Below are 20,123 nucleotides of genomic sequence, written 5' to 3'. Positions count from 1 at the left end.
TAAATAGTTACCTGCCCAGTATAAAAAGGACAGGCTGTAAAAATAAAGTGAGACATTAATTCTTGAAAAGCGCTTCTCTGTCTCCGCGTTCTTTCCTCGCCGACTCCGTCTCCACTTAAGGGAACCCCTGGACTTGTGGGAGCCGGTCTCCCGCAGACTATTCTTGCCAGACATCAGCCATTGCATATAGGACATATTAGAGCACACTCTAACCTTCCAGGGCTTTTGTCTGCAGGCAATGCTGCTGCAGATGCAGCCACTCAATTAGTAGGACTTTCAGTGCAAACTTTCTTTGCTACACCTGAGAGTCCTGTAGAGCAGGCTACATGGTCACATGCTCTCCACCATAAAAATGCTCAGTCATTAAGATACCAGTTTAAGATTACTAGAGAGCAAGCTAGACAAATATTAATACAGTGTGGCAAATGTGCTACTTTAATTCCTGAGCCACACCTAGGAGTAAACCCTTGAGGTTTACTCCCAAATCACATTTAACAGATAAATGTCATCCACAACCCTAGTTTTAAAAATACTCCTTCTAGACATACCACCATTAATACTAAGTCTAGTTTCTTGTTTGCCACAGCACGTGATTGTGAGGCAACAAAACATCTACTTAATCACTGTTTCCAGGCATTTACAGCAATGGGCATTCCAAGGTCATAAAGACTAACAATGGGCCTGGCTACACTAGTAAGGTTTTTGAAACTTTTTGTTCAATGTTTCAGATTCAACACCTCACAGGTATCCCATATAACCCACAGGGACAAGAAATTATTGAGCGTGCCCATCGCTGTCTCAAAAATCAATTAATAAAACTAAAAGGAGGAGATTATGGGAAATCAGTACATAATCAATTAAACCATGCACTATTGACTTTATTTTTTTTTTGCAAACGGATGCTCAGGGACGCACTGCAGCAGACAGATTCTGGAGTCCTAGTCCTGCTGCAGAAGCCCTTGTCCGCTGGAAGGACCCCCTCAATAGTGATTGGCATGTACCAGATCCGGTCCTGGTGTGGGGAAGAGGACATGTTTGTGTTTTCCCTAGAAACACTGTTGGTCCTTGGTGGCTCCCGGAACGGCTCGTAAAGCAACATCATGGGGACAGAGCCAAATGGCCTTTGGACCAACAGGACGAGGAAAATAACGAGGGAGGGTGTGACCCCAAACTGGGCCCGGCTTCTTCCTAACAAACTTCTGGTAATGACACTGGTAATTCTAATGTGGCAGGTAAGGATGACACAAGGTGACACATATTGGACATACTTTCCAAATCCCCCAGCGCTTGTTCCTGTAACCTGGAAAGACAGGCCGGTGGTAGTCTGGGTTAATTCTACTACCCCACTTGGGGGCCAGCTCAAATTAATAAGTCACCAATGGGCAGCCTTTAATTATACAGGCTGGTCCCAATTCCCTCCACTCTGTGCCTCTTGTACCCCTATGCCAGGGTGCCTCTTGCTCTCCACAGTGAAAAAATTTGACAGGACCAAGCTCAGGGCCACACACCATACCTATGTACTATTCACTGGGATAGGGAGAGGTGCTCCCTGTAAGGACTCTCCACATACTACTATGCCCAGGTCCACCTTAGGAAATCATAGAGATTCACCTAAAATCAGGTGGGTAGAATGTGCCCACTCAACGGCCAGCTGCCATCAGCTGACTCCTTCCTCCCGCCCAGTATGGGATTGGTCTATTGAAAATCAAACAGACCAGACTAAGCTGGGAGGATTTGTTACTCCAGTTTTTGAGTCATACAATGCACCCATAGAGACCTCTGGAGACTCTTTGCTGCCACAGAGTCCATTTACACCTATCACCTACCTAACAGCCTTCCAAATCGATTTACGGTCAAAAGTACTAAATATTCCATTGCTGCTTGTGTAAAGACTCTGTATGTTCTGTTAGTGGGCCACATACAGACTCATTTAACTCAAATCGTGGGTCAGGAGTCAGTTAAGATTCCTTGCCAGAATTGTCATCTCACAAATTGCATTGACCCCAAAGACAAAGGACAGTCTATTCTGGTCCTTCATCAAACTAATATATAGTCATTCCCACCACAATCGAGGGGCCCTGGTATGATGACCCAGGGAGTCTAGAACTCGTGGAACTAAATAAAGGATTAAGTCGGGGACGACGCACAGTCAGACTCGTTATTGCTGGCCTTGCAGAATTCATCGTGCTCTTGGCCAATACAGTCACTACAGCCGTGTCCACAAAAAATTCCATTCAGATGGCTGATTATGTAAAACAATTGGCTAACAATCTTAGTCTTGCCCTGTTATTGGAGGAAAAAATAGATAACAAGTTGGAGGCCAGAGTTACTGTTTTGGAGGACACTGTGGCAAAAATAGGAAAGGAAGTGGAAGCCCTTCGTGTCCATCTGTCCCTTCCGTGTTATGCCAGATACTAGCGGGTGTGTGTAACTCCACTCCTGTACAATAGCTCGCTATGGGATTGGAACACCATTTATAATTGACTCACCAGAGTCTGGTGGGATGCTTCCAACCCTGACGGGAACATTCAAAATTTACATAAAGTAATAAATTATGTATAAAATAGTCGGCTGGATATAGTTGATCCAGCCTCTCTGGCAAACGCCATTTTAAATTCTCTTGGCAAATTTAAGCCATCAATATTCTCCAGATAGTGTCCTGGATCCTACTCGCTACTATAATTTTCTTGCTACTCATATCAATTGTAAGTTTAGATCGCGAAGCAATCCTCAAAGCTCGTCTTCAGGCTCTTAGCCCATCGCACATGGCTCATGATGGAGGTTGGACATCCATGCCTGAGGCCACGATGATTCCACCCACACACAGCACTGCTCACCTCATGATCCACTCTTTTTTCCATCTCCTTATTCTTCTATTCCTGCTGTTTTTTTTAGTATGATAGTTTGTGCTACAATTAGTAGAGTTCGCGTTAAAGACTTCGAGGTAGACACCCATCGTTCGCGATGTCGCTGAGGACCAACATACTTCTGGCGTCGGAGAGGTGACGGAGACTCCAGACCCGAAGTCTGCTGTCCCACCGTCCACGGGTCCACTATTAGCTGTCTCTATGGTGCTCACCCTATAGTCAGGGTCTCTTGGTACCTTGTAGCCAATAAGTCCTATGGCCGATGTTTCTTCTGTTCCAAAGCCATCATCTCACTTCTACCCCCTGACTTGGCATTGTGGGACCTTAGCCCCAGGAGGGCTGGTCAGCCAATGATGGGTAATGTCCCTGGGTGAGGGACAACCTAAGCCAGGCGCAGTTGTAGGGGGTCAGTGGCCAAGCGCTGGTCAGTCAACGATGCCAGCCCCCACCTAGTTATATCAAGGCTCTTTTGGCCAGCCTCGGTCTAACTGGACAATGGCCTAGACAACCTAAGGTCTGTTTGGGACATGGCCTAGTTAACTCAAGGCTCTTAAAAAACAAAATAAGTGGGAGATGTTGGGAGCTGGCTGGGATCAGCCAGGGACACTTAGGCTTTAGGTTGGCATGCTTGGGTCTCCAGGTAGATACAGGCCTAGGGTGAGCAGCCTTGGAGCAGTTTGGTGGGGACCTGTGGGACAGAGCTTCTGCTTTAAACTGCTTCCAGACAATGCAAGTGCAAACAGTAAAGACCTCAGCTTGCTGATAGGAAAAGCTTATGGACTAAGGGACTTGGTTGCTGAAGGACTATGGACTTGCAGTTTCAACATACAACCCCACTCTAGGACTTTCCACCTTGGACCTACTTCACATGCTTGGGACTTTCTACTGTGGATTTGTAGACAGTTTCTATTTGCCTCAGTTTAACCTTGCCTAGCTATGTCACTGGTTTATATTGTGTATAACATAGCTTGTTGCTTGAGGAGAAATTGTTTCTCCTCAGCCCATGAGTTTTAGCTTTATGGAATCACTCCCTAAAATGAGGAAATTGTTTCCCCTTAAGAATCTTGTATGCCCAATAAACGAGGTCTCAGTTTTGCCACCAGCAGACTGAGTCCCTCCTGCCCCTGCACTTTGTCTCTTTTCTTTTATTTCTCGTCTCCCACCCAATCCGCTCAGGGACCCATTTGGTGAGCTCCTGGCTGACGAGTCAGGGGCGTTCAGTTGAGCGAGCTGGTCTCGTTCAGATATGGAAGTCTCTTTGTAATTCCACATGAATTTGATGCTCAGCTTTTCCACTCCTGCAAAAAAGGTCATTGGAATTTTGATAGGGATTGAATTGAATTTTTAGATTACTTTAGGCAGTATTGCCATCTTAATAATATTAAGTCTTCTAACCCATGAACACAGGAGATCTTTCCATTTATTTAGGTCTTTAATTTGTGTGAGTAATGCTTTATACTTTCCAGTATACAAATGTTTCACTTCCTTGATTATATTTTTTGATATTTTATTTTTTGCATGCTATTATAGATGGAATTGTTTTCTTAGGTTCTTTTTGGATTGTTTGTTTGTTGCTGGTGTTTAAAAACATGAGATCTTCACCTGCCATGTAAGCAGCTCACCTACCCTGAAACCTCCACACTGTCAGGAAGCTCAAATTAGCCCATGCAGAGAGGTGGTTTGGTGAGGCCCTGAGACCACATGAAGAGAGAGAGAGATGCCTGACCAGCCCCAAATGCTTCAGCTACCTCCCTCTTCCTAGTGTTCCAGCTCCAAGCACTCTCTTACTCCAACTATATGAGAGACCTTGAGCCAGACTACTCAGCCCCTCAAGTTCCTAACCCATAGAAATCATCAGACATAATAGGATAATAACAATATTTTTTGTTGTTTAAGCCACTAGGTTTTAGTGTGACTTTTATTAATTTTTGTTTGCATTTTATAGTTTTTGACATTCAATATTATTTTACATTAATTTCAGGTGTGCAGCATGGTGGTTAGAAATTTATATAATTTACGAAGTGATCCCCATGACCATTATCCACCTGGCACTATACATAACTATTACCATATTGCTGATTCCATTCCTTATGCTTTACTTTACACCTTCATGACTATTTTATAACTATTAATTTTTATTTCTTAATTCCTTCACCTTTTTCACCCTGCTCCCAACCCCCTCCCATCTATAACCCTGATAGATCTAGTACCCATCTGATACCATACATAGTTATTACAATATTGCTGACTATATTCTTTATGCTATACCCTACATCCCCATGACTACTGTGTACTTCTTAACCAATTTGTACTTCTTAACCCCTTCCTCTTTTTCACCCACTTGCAACCCCCCTCCCATCTGGCAACCATCAAAATGTTATCTGTATCTATGAGTTTGTTTCTGTTTCATTTGTTTGTTTTGTTCTTTAGATTTCACTTATAAGTGAAATCATATGACTTCTGTCTTTTGTTGTCCGACTTACTACACTCAGCACAATACCCTCTAAGTCTATGCATGTTATCGCAGATGACAAGATTTCATTCTTTTTAATGGCTGAGAAATAATATTTCATTGTATGTATGTAGCACCTCTTTTCTATCCATTCATCTCTTCAGGGCCACCCATGTTTGCTTCCATATAATGGCTATTGTAAATAATGCTGCGATGAACATATGGATGAACATGTCTCCTTGAAGTACCATTTTTTTTAGAGATTTTTTTAAATTGGGGAATTGGGGGTATGGGAACAGTGCTGGGGAATTGGGGGAAGGGGAACAGACAAGTTGCTGTTGTTTTGTTCTTCAGTCTAGTTGTGGAGGACGTTCCTTCACTGGCCCCAGTTGGCACCATCATCGCACTCTTCCCGGGCAAGGCACATCAGTCGCCAGCTTCTGGATGGCCGCTCACGCTGGCTGCTGGCTACACATGGTAGTCCATGGCAACCCACTGCCACAGGGGCTGCAGCCTACGCTGTCGCCGGCGACCCATGGCAGCCCAGCTCCAGATTGAGCTGTTGTTCAGCATCTCAGCTGCAGAGGGCAGCATCACCGGCCCTCATATGTGGGATCCGAACCGGGGCCCTCTGGCGTCCCAAGCCAGTTCCTAGCCATCACGCAACTCGGCCGGCCCCGAAGTAGCGTTTTGAGTTTCTTTGGATAAATACCCACAAATGGGATTACTAGGTCCTATTATGTTTCTTATTATATAGTCGTTGCTTTAAAGTCCATTTTGTCTGGTATAAGTATTGCTACCCCAGGTTTTTGTTTATTTGTTTCCATTTTCATGAAATATCTTTTTTTAAAAATATTTTATTGGGGAATTGAAGGAAGAGAACAGTGTTGGGGAATTGGGGAAGGGGACCAGCCAAGTTGTTGTTCTTCAGTCTTAGTTGTGGAGGGTGCTAGTAACCATCTGGCTTCCCATCGGCAATTCGTGGCCTCTAAGCTCAAGGTGCTGTTTTCAATCTTAGTTGCAGGTGGGCATAGTCAATATCCCATGTGGGAGCCAAACCAGCAGCCTTGTTGTTAAGAGTGAACACTTTATCCACTGAGCCATCCAGGAGGCAGCTCAGCTCAAGGTGCTGAGTTCAGTCTTAGTTGTAGGTGGGTGTAGACCACCAAAGAACAGGCAATCTTGTTGTTACACCAGCTGAGCCACCCTGCCACCTGTTGGCAGCTCAGCGACAGCTCAGCTCGGGCACAACATCACTGACCCATGTGGGAATTGAACCAGTGTTCCTGTTGCTCAGAGCTTGCACTCTTAAGCCAACTCTTAACCAATTGAGCCTCTTGGCCAGCCCCTGAAATATCTTTTTTCCTCGCTTTACTTTTAGTCTCTGTGTGTCTTCTGATCTGAAGTGAGTCTCTTGTAGGCAGCATATGTAAGGGTCTTATTTTCTTATCCATTTAGCCCCCCCCTATCTTTTGTTTGGAGCATTTAATCCATTTACATTGAAAGTAATTCTTGATAAGTATGTAGTTATTGCCATTTTATTATTTGTATTTTTTTCATCTTATAGAAGTCTCTCTAAGATTTCTTGGAATACTGGTTTGGTGGTGGTTAACTCCTTCAGCTTTTTCTTGTCTGGGAAGCTCTTTACCTGCCCTTCAATTCTAAATGATAGCCTTGTTGGGTAGAGTAATCTTGGTTGTAGGTCCCTACTTTTCATCACTTTGAATATTTCATGTTAATCCCTTCTGGCCTGCAAAGATTCCGTTGAGAAATCAGCTGAAAGTCTTATGGGAGCTCCCTTGTAGGTAAGTAACGGCTTTTCTCTTGCTGCTTTTCAGATTGTGTCTTTGTTTTTAACCTTTGGCATTTCAATTATGATGTGGCTTGGTGTTGGCCTCTTTGGGTTTATCTTGTTTGGAAATCTCTGTGTTACCTGGGCTTGTATGTCTATTTTTTTCACCAGTTTAGGGAAGTTTTCTGTCATTATTTCTTCAAATAGGTTTTCAAACCTTTGCTCTCTCTCTCTTCTTCTGATACCCCTATAATGCAAATGTTAATATACGTGATGTTGTCCCAGAAGCCCCTTAACTATCCTCATTTTTTAACTTTTATTCTTTTTGGTGTTCTGATTGGGTGTTGTCAGCTACCCTATCTTCTAAATTGCTGATTTGATCCTCTGCTTCATCTATTCTATTGTTGATTCCCGGTAATGCGTTCTTCATTTTGGTTATTGTATTGTTTATTTCTGACTGGTTCTTTTATTGTTTTCTCTTTCCATTTTGAGCCTTGGTTTCTGTTTGCACATCAGTAAGAGGGATTGATCTTTGGGTTTATTGGTTATAAAAACTGGCAATGACTACAGTGGAAGAATTGTGGTACAGGGTCTTACCCTACAAGCAGGGTCTGCTTCAACAAGGCTATGGTGCCCGCCCAATTTGCCTGTTGGATGTGTCGTCATTGGAGGTGGCTGTGTGGTGCTCCAGCTCATTTTGAAGCTGGGCATTGGGCACGGCAGCCCCAGGGCCACCTGGGAGGAGACCCACTGCAGGTCAAGTTCAGCTGCAGCTAATGTTCCTCCTGGGGCCACTCGGCAAGAGCCACAAAGCAATCCACAGATGGCCACTGCCCACTCTGTGCCTGGAAATGCACTGAGAGGCCTACCTGTGAACCAAGGTTGGCTGCTGCTAATGCTGGGCTTAGGGCTGCTCAGTCAGAAATATGGGACATGCCTAAGCCAGACACTGCTTGTTTGGGTCCCATGAACCTTTGAGAGAACCTAGGAAAGTCTGCATCATGAACCAATGGAGTGATTTGTATTTAAAAGCCACTGGAAGTGGCTTGGTTGTGCCTGAAAGTTGGGTGGGGCATGGTCTCAGAATCACCAGAGTGTGGTGTACCAATGGTTTCAGCCAGCTTGCTGGAGACTCAGATATGGGGTATGTTTACATATGCACACAGGGACGGGGGAGGGCTCTACAAAAGAGCAATGGATTCTACCAACTCCCCTGTCCAGGAGAACGCTGCCCCTACAGCCCTCGTACTGAAGCCAGACAACTCAGTTCCTCACTCCCCCCCACCACGCACACACTGTATGTTTCTGTTTCTGTTGCCTCTTCAGCTGCTGCCCCGATGCTAGAGCTCAGAGCCAGTGGTTCTATCAGTGAATAAGTCCATGCATGGTTCCTTTAAGTGGAGCACTTGGGACTTCCGCTGCCCTCCGTCTCACTCAGCCACAATCTCTGCTGGTTTTCACAACCAGAAATTATTTGCACTTCTCTCCATGGTACTGGAACCATGGGCTGGAGAACCTGGTGTGTCGTTGGGATTCCTTGCTCCTTTGGCAGAGACCTCTGCAGCCGAGATATTCCTCCTGAATTTTAATATCACATGTGGGTGTGGAACCAGCCCATTCTGTGTCTCTGCCTCTCCTACCAGTCTATAGGTGGCTTTCTGTATGTACTTAGTTGTACATCTTGGGTTCAGCAAGATTTCAGAGATTTTCAATGATGGTCATTTTGTAGTTTAGTTGTAATTTTGATGTGGGCATGAGAAAAGGTAAACACAACATTTATTTCTCCATCTTGACCCTAGGGTGACTTTTAAAAACATAACAATAGATAACCAGAACAGCCTTGTAATGATGAAATCTAAAGGACCATTTTAAAGGCACTGACCTCTCTGTGGTAGTTGATTTGGTAGAACTGTTCCCTTTGACTTCCTTGACATTTTTCTTCTGGTTTTCCTTCTGTATCCATGTCTGCTTCTTTGTCATTTATCTACATTCCTTTGATTCTGCCTTCCCTTTAAATATTGATGTTCTGGTGTCAGCCCTCATCTTTCCTTTTACATTTCACTCTTCCTGAAAAAATTATCACCCATCTATAAGATGATGCCAGTCCAGACCTCTTTCTTGATCTCTAGACTCATAAAGTTAATTGCCCATTGACCTTCTCCACCTGGCTATCTCACACTCACCATGTCCAAAATGGATCTCTTAATTTCCCCCACACCCCAACATGTTCCTCACCCAATTATCTTCAGTGTTCCTATTTCAATAATTAGCATCCCTATACACCCAGTTGTCCAAGCCAGAATGCTGAGAGTAGTTTCAAACCCTTCCCTCTCCACTGCCTTCACATTCAGTCACCATATTTTGTCAAACCCACCTCCTAAAGACATTTAAAGATCATTGTGGTTGTCTTCTGCAACATCTGTGCTCTCCCCTAATCAATACAAATGCACACACAGTCTTCTATATTCACATCTGACATACCCAAGCCACAGCTGGTGTGGTCTATGGGTTTAGAGCTGCCTTTTTTCAGCAAATAAGGTAAGCTGCTAGAGCCATTCATATCTAACTCCAAAGTCTGTGTTCTCAACCACTGGTCATGGTGTGGGAGCTAGTTTGGAGCTATTTTAGAGGCAGACAAACCAGTTAGGATCTGTGGCTATTGCCACACCTCTGCCACTTACTGGCTCTGTGACCTTAGACAAGACATCCTCTCAGTTTCTTCATTTGTAAAATGGGGATAACAATAATTTTACATACTTGCAAGGTTGTTGCCAGGAATCAATAAGATAATGGATGTGCAACATTTAGCATAGTGCCCTGCACACAGCAAATGCTCAATAAATGATTGTTGAATTTTCAAGAAGGAGGCTTAGAGGAAAACATGGCTGAGTCTAGCAGTTCTCCTTCTTTGTTGAAGACAGCAGCTCTAAATTTATGGACTACACCAGCTGTGGTTTGGGTATGTCGGGTCTGAATAGGAAAGACTATTTATGTGTATATATTGATTAGGGTTGAACATAGATATTGTGGAAGACATCAGCATTGTATTCTTGAGGTCAGGATGGCACCGGGGGACTGGAGAAACGGACAGGTGCTTGGAAGCTGAAGTAACCTGCCCAACTGGAGCCAGCATGTCTGGAGCCAGACAGCAGAGGGCAGCAGAGGTTGATGCAATTGCAGTTCCCTGGGTTGGAGTCATGGGCAAGATAAATTTAAAGGAAGAATTTGGGGTTCTAATTCCAAATGGAGGATGAGCTGGGGAAGCTGTCCAGAGGAGAGAAACACTCTTGGGATCGCTCTCCCTTAGGGTTTGGGACGAACATGGTTAAGGAAATAAGGCAGTTTGCAAGGGGCCAAAAGGGCTAGAATTTAAGAGTGACAGCTGTGTGAATGAGTTGGGGCCTTTACAAAGTATATTAACAAAAATGCATCTATCCTAGTCTTGTGTGTATTTGGTCCTTCTCATTTTCTCAGAGTCCCAATGGTCCTTGGAAGGGCAAATTTACCAACCGGGGACCCTAGAAGGTAGAGATAGCCTTATGTGTGTTCCATTAGTTTGTAGTATAGGTAGAGACCACATCCTTAAGGTATAGATGAAAGAAGCCTCAGGCTCATGAGAAAACCAAGGCCCAGAGAAGGGAAATGACTTGCTTAAGATCATATAGTTAGGATTCAAAGTAAAAGTCAACACTTACTGAGACCCTACAGGCAGGCACTGCTGAACACATTACATACCCTCACAACACTTTATGAGGTAGAAGCAGGTGTTTAATTACCACATTTTATAGATGAGGAAACTGGAGCTCAGAAAAACATTTGCCCAAGGTGCAGCCAGGTTGTAAACCTAGGCAGCCTGACTCCAGCACCTGTGTTATTAACCACCACATTCTGCTACTCCCCTAGACCAAGGGTTAGGTTTCTAGACTCCCAAGTCACGGCTTTTATCATTATTCTACGTTGTCTTGGATGGAAATTTGATTTTAGTAAGTCATATCCTAGTCTCAAATTAAGTGTAATAGCAAGGCCGTTTGCTACTTTATGTAAATTCTCAGCTAATTCTTTTGTAAGGTAAATACCTCCGTTAAAAATCCTCCTCTCACCCATAATTTATTTGCTTTGCGATGTTCATATATTGTGGGAACTGTTCGGGGATGTGTGGTTGGTATGCTACCTACAGAGCACTCATGCTGATATGTCCTCTGCTTTAGGTGGCTTCTTTTCCAACCTGCTCTGGCTCTCTCCTAGGCTACCTTCCTACACCAGACTGTCAGTGTTGGTCCAGAGAAAGTAAAAGAAAGTCAGTTAAAGCAGTGGGACTTTTTGGATAACCTTCTATTTTGTTTTCCTTGTACTATTACTTATTGTTGACCAAGCAACCATTCTTACTGCTATTCAGTGTCTGTCTGCATGGAGGCATGCATAAACACATTCGTTTATTCATTCCACACTTACTGAGAACCTACTATGTACCAAGCACTAAACTAGATCCTGGGGGATAAAGTGATGCACAAGGAGTGCGTGGTCACTACCCTCATGGAATTTTGAGTCTGGAAGAGAAGTATGTTGATTGCAAAGCATTCCCTCTCAGGTGCCCTTAACTGGCATTGGGAATTGCTTATTGTCTCTGTTCCCACTGCCTTAGCTTGAGTTCTCACCATCTGTCTCTTCCTTGGGTCACTGCAGCTGGAGTGCCAATCTCTGCCTCCTTCCAACCCCCCACCACAGCCTGCACATAGCAAGAAGTAGCAGACAGACTCCACCTTTGAAAACATCCCTTTCAACATGACACATCCTTCCCCTGTTCAACCTGCTCAAAATCTTTCAATGACTCCCCATTTCCTGTTAAATGGGGTCCAAATTCCTTCACCATCTGGCCAGAGTCAAGCAATTCCACGAGTCCATCCTGCCCTATTCTCGCCTCCCTACTCTTATTTCTTACCTGTCCCTCTGTTCTAGGAGGAAGGGTCCTCTTACTGTTCTTACACACTTCCATCTCATTTCTCATCTGTACTTCAGTTCTATTTCTGCAAATCCTACCTGGCCTTCAGAAGATCCAATGGGAGTACCACCTCCTGCAGAAAACTTTCCCTAAAGACTCCCCACTTTCTTTTCTCTCTCTTCTCTGATCCTGGGTCCAAGTCCTGGCTGGTGTGAAGATTGACTGATACCCCAGTATGGGCAAATGCTTTGTATTGCATAATGTGAGGTTGTCTTTGTATTGGTTCTCATATCTACCATTTATTGAGCATCTGTCCTCTGCCAGACACTGAGACTCAGTGGTTTATAGACATCATCTCACTGAATCCTTATAACACTCTATGAAATAGATAATATGTATTAGGTTTATCATCCAGATGAGGAAACTGAGGCTCACAGGAGTTATATATCAGGCCCAAGACCACACTTATAGAGAGGTCCATCAAGGAAGCCTGTGCTTTTACAGGAGATGGTCCATTGGATTGAGCTGGTTTGAAACTTTACTCTTTTTCACTTCTTGTAATTAACTCTGTATGATCTTTAAGGGTTTTTTACACTGGAGTTTTAGAAGTTCTTTTGATATTTCCCTTGATCTGACTCTCCGTTTCTATTTTATTATTACTTTATTGTTGTAAGCCACCTCAAAATCTTTGGGAAACAAGATGTAAGTAATTAAATCCGGGTAAATAAAATGCACTTATTCAGTCCCCACTCCCAGTGTCTAGGAGAGAAGTGAGCACTGGTGCTGAGTGAACGTCATTCAGCCCTGAGCTCTGTGAGGGCTTGAGGAAAAGGCAATCCAAGTCAGAAGCCACAGGTTAGTTCCTTCTGTGAAATAAAAGGGCGGAGTCTGTGCCAGGTTTTCTAGAAAACTGTCAAGCTGTGGCACAAACTCTATTTCCTTCCAGGTTTTATTTTTATTTTTAAGGAGCCATCAGGTGGTAATGAATGATTCATGCTTTACTTACTCTTCTTGTTTATTTCCCTTCCTCAACCTTCAGATTTTTTTCCCCTTAATGTTTGTTCCGGGTTTTGACAAAGCACTGAGGTACTTGACTTGAGTTGGTAACTTTTTTCCTAATGTCTTCTTAAGGAACTAAATGAAAGGAAGTGACAGTATTTAAAAGCTATCTTTTATTCCACCACTGGAAGGATTGCACCTGCTACTTCTATAGTCATTTCGATTGTTTCCTTTTACAGTAAAAGCTCATGAGAAGAACACTCCATGAGTACCAAATGGGGATGGCTTGGACCTTACCTGGCTTTAATTTGCCCTCTCCTGGCAGAGTCACGTGAATACACATAAATGGACTCCATGCACTGAGCTTCCATACTTCAAGGCAGCAAACGTTGTCATGCCTTTAGCAGCACATTTTTATACAAGTGGATGATGCTGGGGATTCTTTTCATTTCATTAAGTTAAGTCTCCTAAGACCTCAATTAGGCTACGATTTGTTAGCCTACTTGGAGTTACAGTGAAGAATTCAGAGAAATAAGGCTTCATTTCTTTACAAGTAACCTACAATACAAATAGTTCGCTAATTTGAAGAGCTACCTCCAATTAGTTTGAGTAAGTGAGTTTGGGTTGCATTCAAGAGCAATGTATTGATTTCTCTCATGATTCAAATCACTCTCCCTAGGCAAAAACTCTTTTTAACAGCCACAGCACTGTGGGAAGACTGGTACAGTGGATTCTTTCTCAGAGACAACGTTGTGCTGCCTACTCACCTGTCCTTGAGTTGAAACCTTAGTAATAGAGATTCCTGTGCACTGATATATCCACATGCTTGTTGTCTTGTCCTTTGTGGCTAAAAAACATGGGCTGAAGTTCATGGTCAGTATGTGGCTAGGCTGGGGGATTGGTTCTGTGTGATGCAGTTCAAGTTGATTTATCTCTCTAGGTTCAAGTTACCTAATTCTGCAATTGTATACTCAGCCTGTGAATGCGATTAAAGGCAGTCAGTGGCCAGGGTTATGGTGCAGCCTGTGGATGAAGACTTTTGCAAAGGGCCTTCCTTTTCTAATCCTGACTGCCTGCTTACAGGTAGCCCTATACTTCACCCTACCCCACTGAGTTGAAGACATTATGCAACTAGAAGAGACTGGAATTATAAGAAGGTGGAGAAAGATACTGGATAATTTATATTCCCTGCCCAGTACTTAAACACTTTCGGTAAAGAAGGCAAGAAAAATAGTCTTATTTTCACAGTCACTGGTGCAGCAAGGAATTCTCAAATTCTAAACAAATACCATTTGAATTGGGGGATTTTCTTTGCTCTGAATTTCTTTCCGGGAGACTCTGGTTATGGGGTGCTGCTGGAGTGCGTTTCAGTGAAGCTGTCTCTTCTCTGCCTATGCTAAGGGTGGGGAAGAAAAAGATGGGCTGGGCCACCTTGGCAATGTTTGAGTTACCAAATGACAATAGAATTCCTGGCTTAGAATGCTAGGGAAATGGGTTTCTCTGATCTCCTGGGAGGAATTGTAATCACCAAGTTTTGAAAAGCCTAAGGAATCTGTAACTGAAGATTGCCATTCATTTGGGACAGGAAGAGACAGACACTGAGGGCAAGACTGATAAGTGCAAGGGCGTCAAGCACCGTTTCCCCCCGCAGGATGCTGGGGCTGGCCTGGAGAAGAGGTAGTAGTGGTGGAAATGGGTGAATCTACCCTGCTTGATATAAATGCTCACACCCACCCTATGAGGGCATTGCCATAATTATCCCCACTGTACAGATCAGGGAATTGTGCCACAGAGAGAAACAGAGGTCATATGGCTAGTGAGTTGTAGAACTGTCATTTGAACTCAGGACTGTCTGATTCCAGAGGCTCCAGTTATGGTGATTGGGACGATCAAGTCCAGTGGAATAGCAGGAGATACGGAGAAGAAGCGGTAGATGGGGTTATGGTAACATGACATCTCAAGGGCCCTGAGGTGACCTCAATGCCAAGAGGTAGCACAGTATAGTGGTTAACAGCATACACCAGGGATCCAACAATCTAAGTCAAGACTCTGGGTTCAAATCCCAGATCTATTACTTCCTGGCTCTTTGACCTTGGACAAGTTACTCGAATTCTCCATATCTCACTTCTTCATCTGTGAAATAGGGATATAGAGCTACTAATGGTACCTACTTCATGGGGTTGTTGTGAGGATTGAACGAATCAAGGCAGAAAAGTGTTTAGACAATGCCTGACACTGAATGAAGGCTACCTAGCTATTTAGCATCTAGTATAGCAATGAAGTACACAAGTGCTAGGTCTGTGGTTGGCTGGGAGCACTTTGAGTCTCAGTTCCCCCCTGGAATCTGTTTGAGGGGTCCTGTGAGACTTAAATGAGGCAGTGCATTAAGAGAAGAGCACAGATTGAGTCCGCTATTCCCAACAGCTGTTTTGCATTATTACATACGCCTCTTGCAACTACCCCTATGGTAGAGTCCACATTCTCATGCTGGCCTAGGATCTGGGAATTCAAACATTAAATGAGTGGGTCATTGGTAAGAGATGGGAAACACCTTTTTCTAGGCAAGGAATCCCATTTTTAATGCAAGTGACTTTAGGTCCTGCTGACAGACAGTGAAGGGGGGAAGAGGTCATGGCCATAGATACCATTGGGCCCAGATCTACAGCCTCAGGAATCCAAGCCCTGTAAGGTGATAGAACCAATGGGGAAGAAGTCAGCCTCCAGAGGCAGACCTGCCTGGGTTCAATCCCAGCTCTATCACATATTTTGTGACCTTGGGCAAGTCACTTCATCTCTCAGCATCTGTTTCCCCATCTAGAAAACAGAAGTAGTAAATGTATCTTCCTTACAGGGGTGTTAGAAGGATTAAGTGCATGAATACATGTAGAGAGCTTAGAGTAGTGTCTGGCACATAGTCTGATTATCATTGATTTATTTCCAGAGAGACCAGGGAGATGAGTGAGAGATGAAGGAAGACTGTGGTGATCCGCTCCACCCTCTCCTTTTCCCACCGGCTGGAAGATGCTCCTGTCCAAATGGGAAATTGAAGCCAAAATAGCACAGTAAAAGAAAGGAAGTACTCCCAGAGCAGATGGGCTCCCACTCGCAGTCCTGAGGAATGTGCTGACTATTCAGGAACAGGCCTTTGGCAGTCACTTAATACAATCATGAAGCAAAGGGAAATGATCAAGTCTGTCACCAGGGTCAGTGCCAATTTATTTAACAAAGTGGTGAGGCTGAAAAGGAGGATGTGGGAATGGGAGGCCCCGTACATTCCTGAAGCTGGTTTGCAAGACCTCTGGGGCAGCAATCCCAGGTGAATGTGGCTGGAGAACCCCCACACCATATGCATTTCCAAAGTCCCCAAGTGAGCAGTCTTGACCAGAGGCTGGGGATGGGGGCTCTGAGTCAGACATGATAAGGTGATTGGTGACCTGCCTGGGCTGGGTACAGTTGGGGCTGTCATGCTTTCTTTATTCTATTTAGTCAACTTATATCGAGTGCCCATTCTGTGCCAGGCACTGGGATAGGAGCCGTGACAGATGCTAGGAAGAATGATACAGGTAAGGTCCTTGCCCTGGAAGAACTCACAGAGGATAGAGGCTGTGCTCCCTACATATGGGGAAAGCATTTTAGAAACACTAAGAGGTCAGGGACCAAATGGCCCACCCCCTTCCTAGGGAGTTTATCTAGAGAGAAGAACATGTCTGGAAAAGATAATGTTTAACATGGAATAACCTTTATTGGTGGAATTAGCAGGGATGTTATTTCCTGGGGGGTGAAGAGGCCATGGCAGACTGTAAACTCATTAAAGGAAAGGCTTATGCTTCCGTCAATCCCTTGATCAGTCACTTGCATGGCTTTACACCTAAAGCAACTTATAGGCAGGGCATTTAGAATTAAATCCCACCATTTTTTATTGAGTTCCTACTATGTGCCAGGTACAAGGGCAGCCGCTCTCCCATGCTTGAATATTGTAAATAATCTACCTGAGGCAGACTAATGTAAATATTGAATGACTGGGCATAACTCATAGAAAGGCCCATAGGAATAATATAACCCATTGGTTCTCAAAGTGTGGTCCCTGGACCAACATCACCTGGGAACTTGTTAGAAATGCGAATCCTTGGCCCCATCCCATATGTATCCAGTCAGAAACTTGGGGGTAGGGCCCCACAACCTGTATTTTGTCAAGCCCTCCAGGGGATGCTAATTCACAGTGGTTTGCAAACCACTGCTCTAACCCAGTGATCTTTAAAGGGGGATCTGAGCTGCCGAGGAGGGTGGTTCTGGGCGAAACTCTGAAGCGAGAAGGGGTGTTAGAACAGCTCTGCTTTCACTAGTTTTATATGTTAAGATTTTGTTTAAAGAAAGTGCTCCAAACTGAAAAAGTTTGAAAACTATGACTCTACTCTACCTGTCCTGCTTCATGATCTATATAAATGGGGACACTGAGTCCCAGAAAGGGGAAGGCTCCAGGAAATAGAGATGAGATTAGCAGCCAGGCCTCTTATCTTTCATCCCAGGGTGCTTTGTGGCATCTTAGGAAACCCCCTCATGAGAGAAGAAACAGGGAGACAAAGCCTTTGAGCTGTAGTTTATTAAGATCCTGGGAGCTGCCTGCATCTTTTTCTAGTTATTCCAGAAAAGGCCAGAGGCTTTATGGGATTCTTGGAGAAAGCCTTTTTGGTATCCTCTCTTCTCCAGTTGTCCAGAGCCTAGAGCCCCAGTCTGCCTCCTGGCCAGACTGACTCCCATCCCCACCCCGAAACACTTATCTCAAGGTAAAACATCATAGGGGTTCTGTTTGAGCTTCCAGCCTCTCCCTCCATTCCCTGGCCAGGCCCAAATCTGCATTTCCCTGCCCTCCATTCCTTGCTCGCCCCAATCCAATGCTCTGTCATTGCCATCATACTATGAACTGGGGTCAATACGAGCCTCTCCTGGGTGGTCATTGCGTTCTGTACCATGTCTCCTCCTTTCCCAGACCCCAATGCTACCAGGCTTATTGTTCCAGCAGGGTGCTCACAGGGTTGGTAAGTGGGCAGAGAAGATGTTGGTGGGTTTGGGGTTTTCGCTACCTGCTTGCTGGCTCTGCGCAAGGCCTAAAGACTCAGCTGGCAGGACTTCCCCACTGTTGCCTGTGCCCTTTTAGGTGCCAGGCACCTCCTTTGACTTTGGACTTGAGCTTCTGCCAACCTCTTATGGTTGTCTTTCCCCAGCCATCTCCACAGTGCAGGGGAGAATGCAGCAGCTCCTCTGGGTGCCACCTGAGGACAGCACTGAGGTTGGGACAGGAATCTCAAGCTGCTGAGCCTACGTGAACAAAGTCAAGGCAACTGCAGTGTGGTGTGTGAGTCATCTGCTTGGCTCTTCCTCACCCCAACCCCCTCTGGTTGGGGAAGTTGTTTCTGAAGGAGAGAGACAATTAAGAAAAACTGGAAACATGACCACCAAAAGGCTAACATTCACAGGCCAAGACAGCTCATCCTCCTTGCAAAAGAGTATTTGTAACATTAGCCAAGCCTGCCCTTGTCCAAACTCTTAGCCATTATGGAGTGGCTTATAGCAGGAATTTCACAGCGAATGGAAGCCAGGCAGTGTGAGGAAAATAGCCCAGGCTCTGGAATCACATGGATGAACATTCAAATCTGGGCTCTGGTGTGATATTGTAGGCAATTGAGAACCAACAGATAAAGGTTTCCTAGAGTATCCAAACAGAAAACAACCTGATTTTGTCTGAAGTGGGTCCTGGGAATGTGAGGGAGAGGGTTGTTTTTTATTATTATTAATTATTCTCAGTTTTGTTGAGGCATAATAAAATGCACCCACTGTAAAGATACAGTTCAGTGAGATTTGACAAATAAATATACATGGAGATACATATATCTCCGTGTAACCAGTACCACCTTAGACCTGGGAAAATGCTCTGAACATTTTTGTACAAGGCTTTTCGTGGGCTTGTTATAATTTCCCTTGGATAAATTACCTAGGAATGGAATTACTGGCCCAAAACATTGGCTTATGTTTAATTTTATGAGAAACTACCATACTGATTTTCACAATGGTTATACCATTTTAATACTCCAATCAGCACTGTAACAGAGTTCCTGTTACTTTGTATTCACTTGGTATTGTTATTTTTTAAAAAAAGAAAAAAATAGCTAGTCTAGTGGCATGTGCTAGTATCTCATGATGGCTTTAATTTGCATTTCAGTGGTGATTAATGATGTTGGGGTATTTTCATGTATTTATTGGTCATTTGTATGTCATCTTTTCTGAAGTGTCCATTCTTTGGGTATAACTTATAGTCAATAAAATGCACCCATTAAAAGTATACAAAGTTTTCAATGAGTTTTAACAAATGAATACAACCATGTAATTAGCACTACCTAGCTAGAGATTTATCAATATTATTGATCTTTTTAAGGCATGAGGTTTTGGTTTTATTGATATTCTCTGTTTTCTTTTCTCTTCCTTCATTCCTTCCTTTCTTTTCTTTTTGCTATTTTACTAATTTCTGCTTTTACCATTATTATTTCCTTCTTTTTACTTACTTTGCATTTAATTTGCCCTTCTTTTTTCTAGCTTCTTAAATTTGAAGCTGAGGTCATTGATCTGAGACCTTTCTTCTTTTCTAATACAGGCATGTGTGCTATAAAGTCCCACTAGGTACTGCTTTAGTGGCATCTCACAAATTTTTATATGCTATTTTCATTTAAAAATACTTTCCAATTCACTTTTGATTATTCTTCGATCCATGGATTATTTAAAAGTGTGTCACTCAATTTCCAAATATTTAAGAATTTTCTGACATCTTTTTGTTATTTTTTTTAAAGATTTTTTTATTGGGGAATTGAGGGAAGGGGAACAGACAAGTTGCTGTCCTTTTGTTCTTCAGTCTAGTTGTGGAGGACGTCCGCTCACAGCGGCTTGAGGGCCGCTCACGTTGGCTGCTGGCTATACATGGTAGCCCATGGCAACCCACTGCCACAGGGGCTGCAGCCTACCCCGTCGCCGGCGACTCATGGCAGCCCAGCTCCAGGTTGAGCTGTTGTTCAGCATCTTAGCTGT

General features: G+C 43.9%; 1 pseudogene; it reads left to right on the top strand.

The window, feature by feature from the left end:
* The first annotated feature begins 899 nt into the window (after positions 1-899).
* LOC109388867 (phosphoserine aminotransferase pseudogene) overlaps positions 900-20,123 on the top strand; it is a 30,461-nt pseudogene continuing 11,237 nt past the window's right edge.

The sequence above is a fragment of the Hipposideros armiger genome, unplaced genomic scaffold (assembly GCF_001890085.2).
Source record: "Hipposideros armiger isolate ML-2016 unplaced genomic scaffold, ASM189008v1 scaffold_210, whole genome shotgun sequence".
Taxonomy (NCBI): Eukaryota; Metazoa; Chordata; class Mammalia; order Chiroptera; family Hipposideridae; genus Hipposideros; species Hipposideros armiger.
This window is presented reverse-complemented; position numbering and strand designations above follow the sequence as displayed.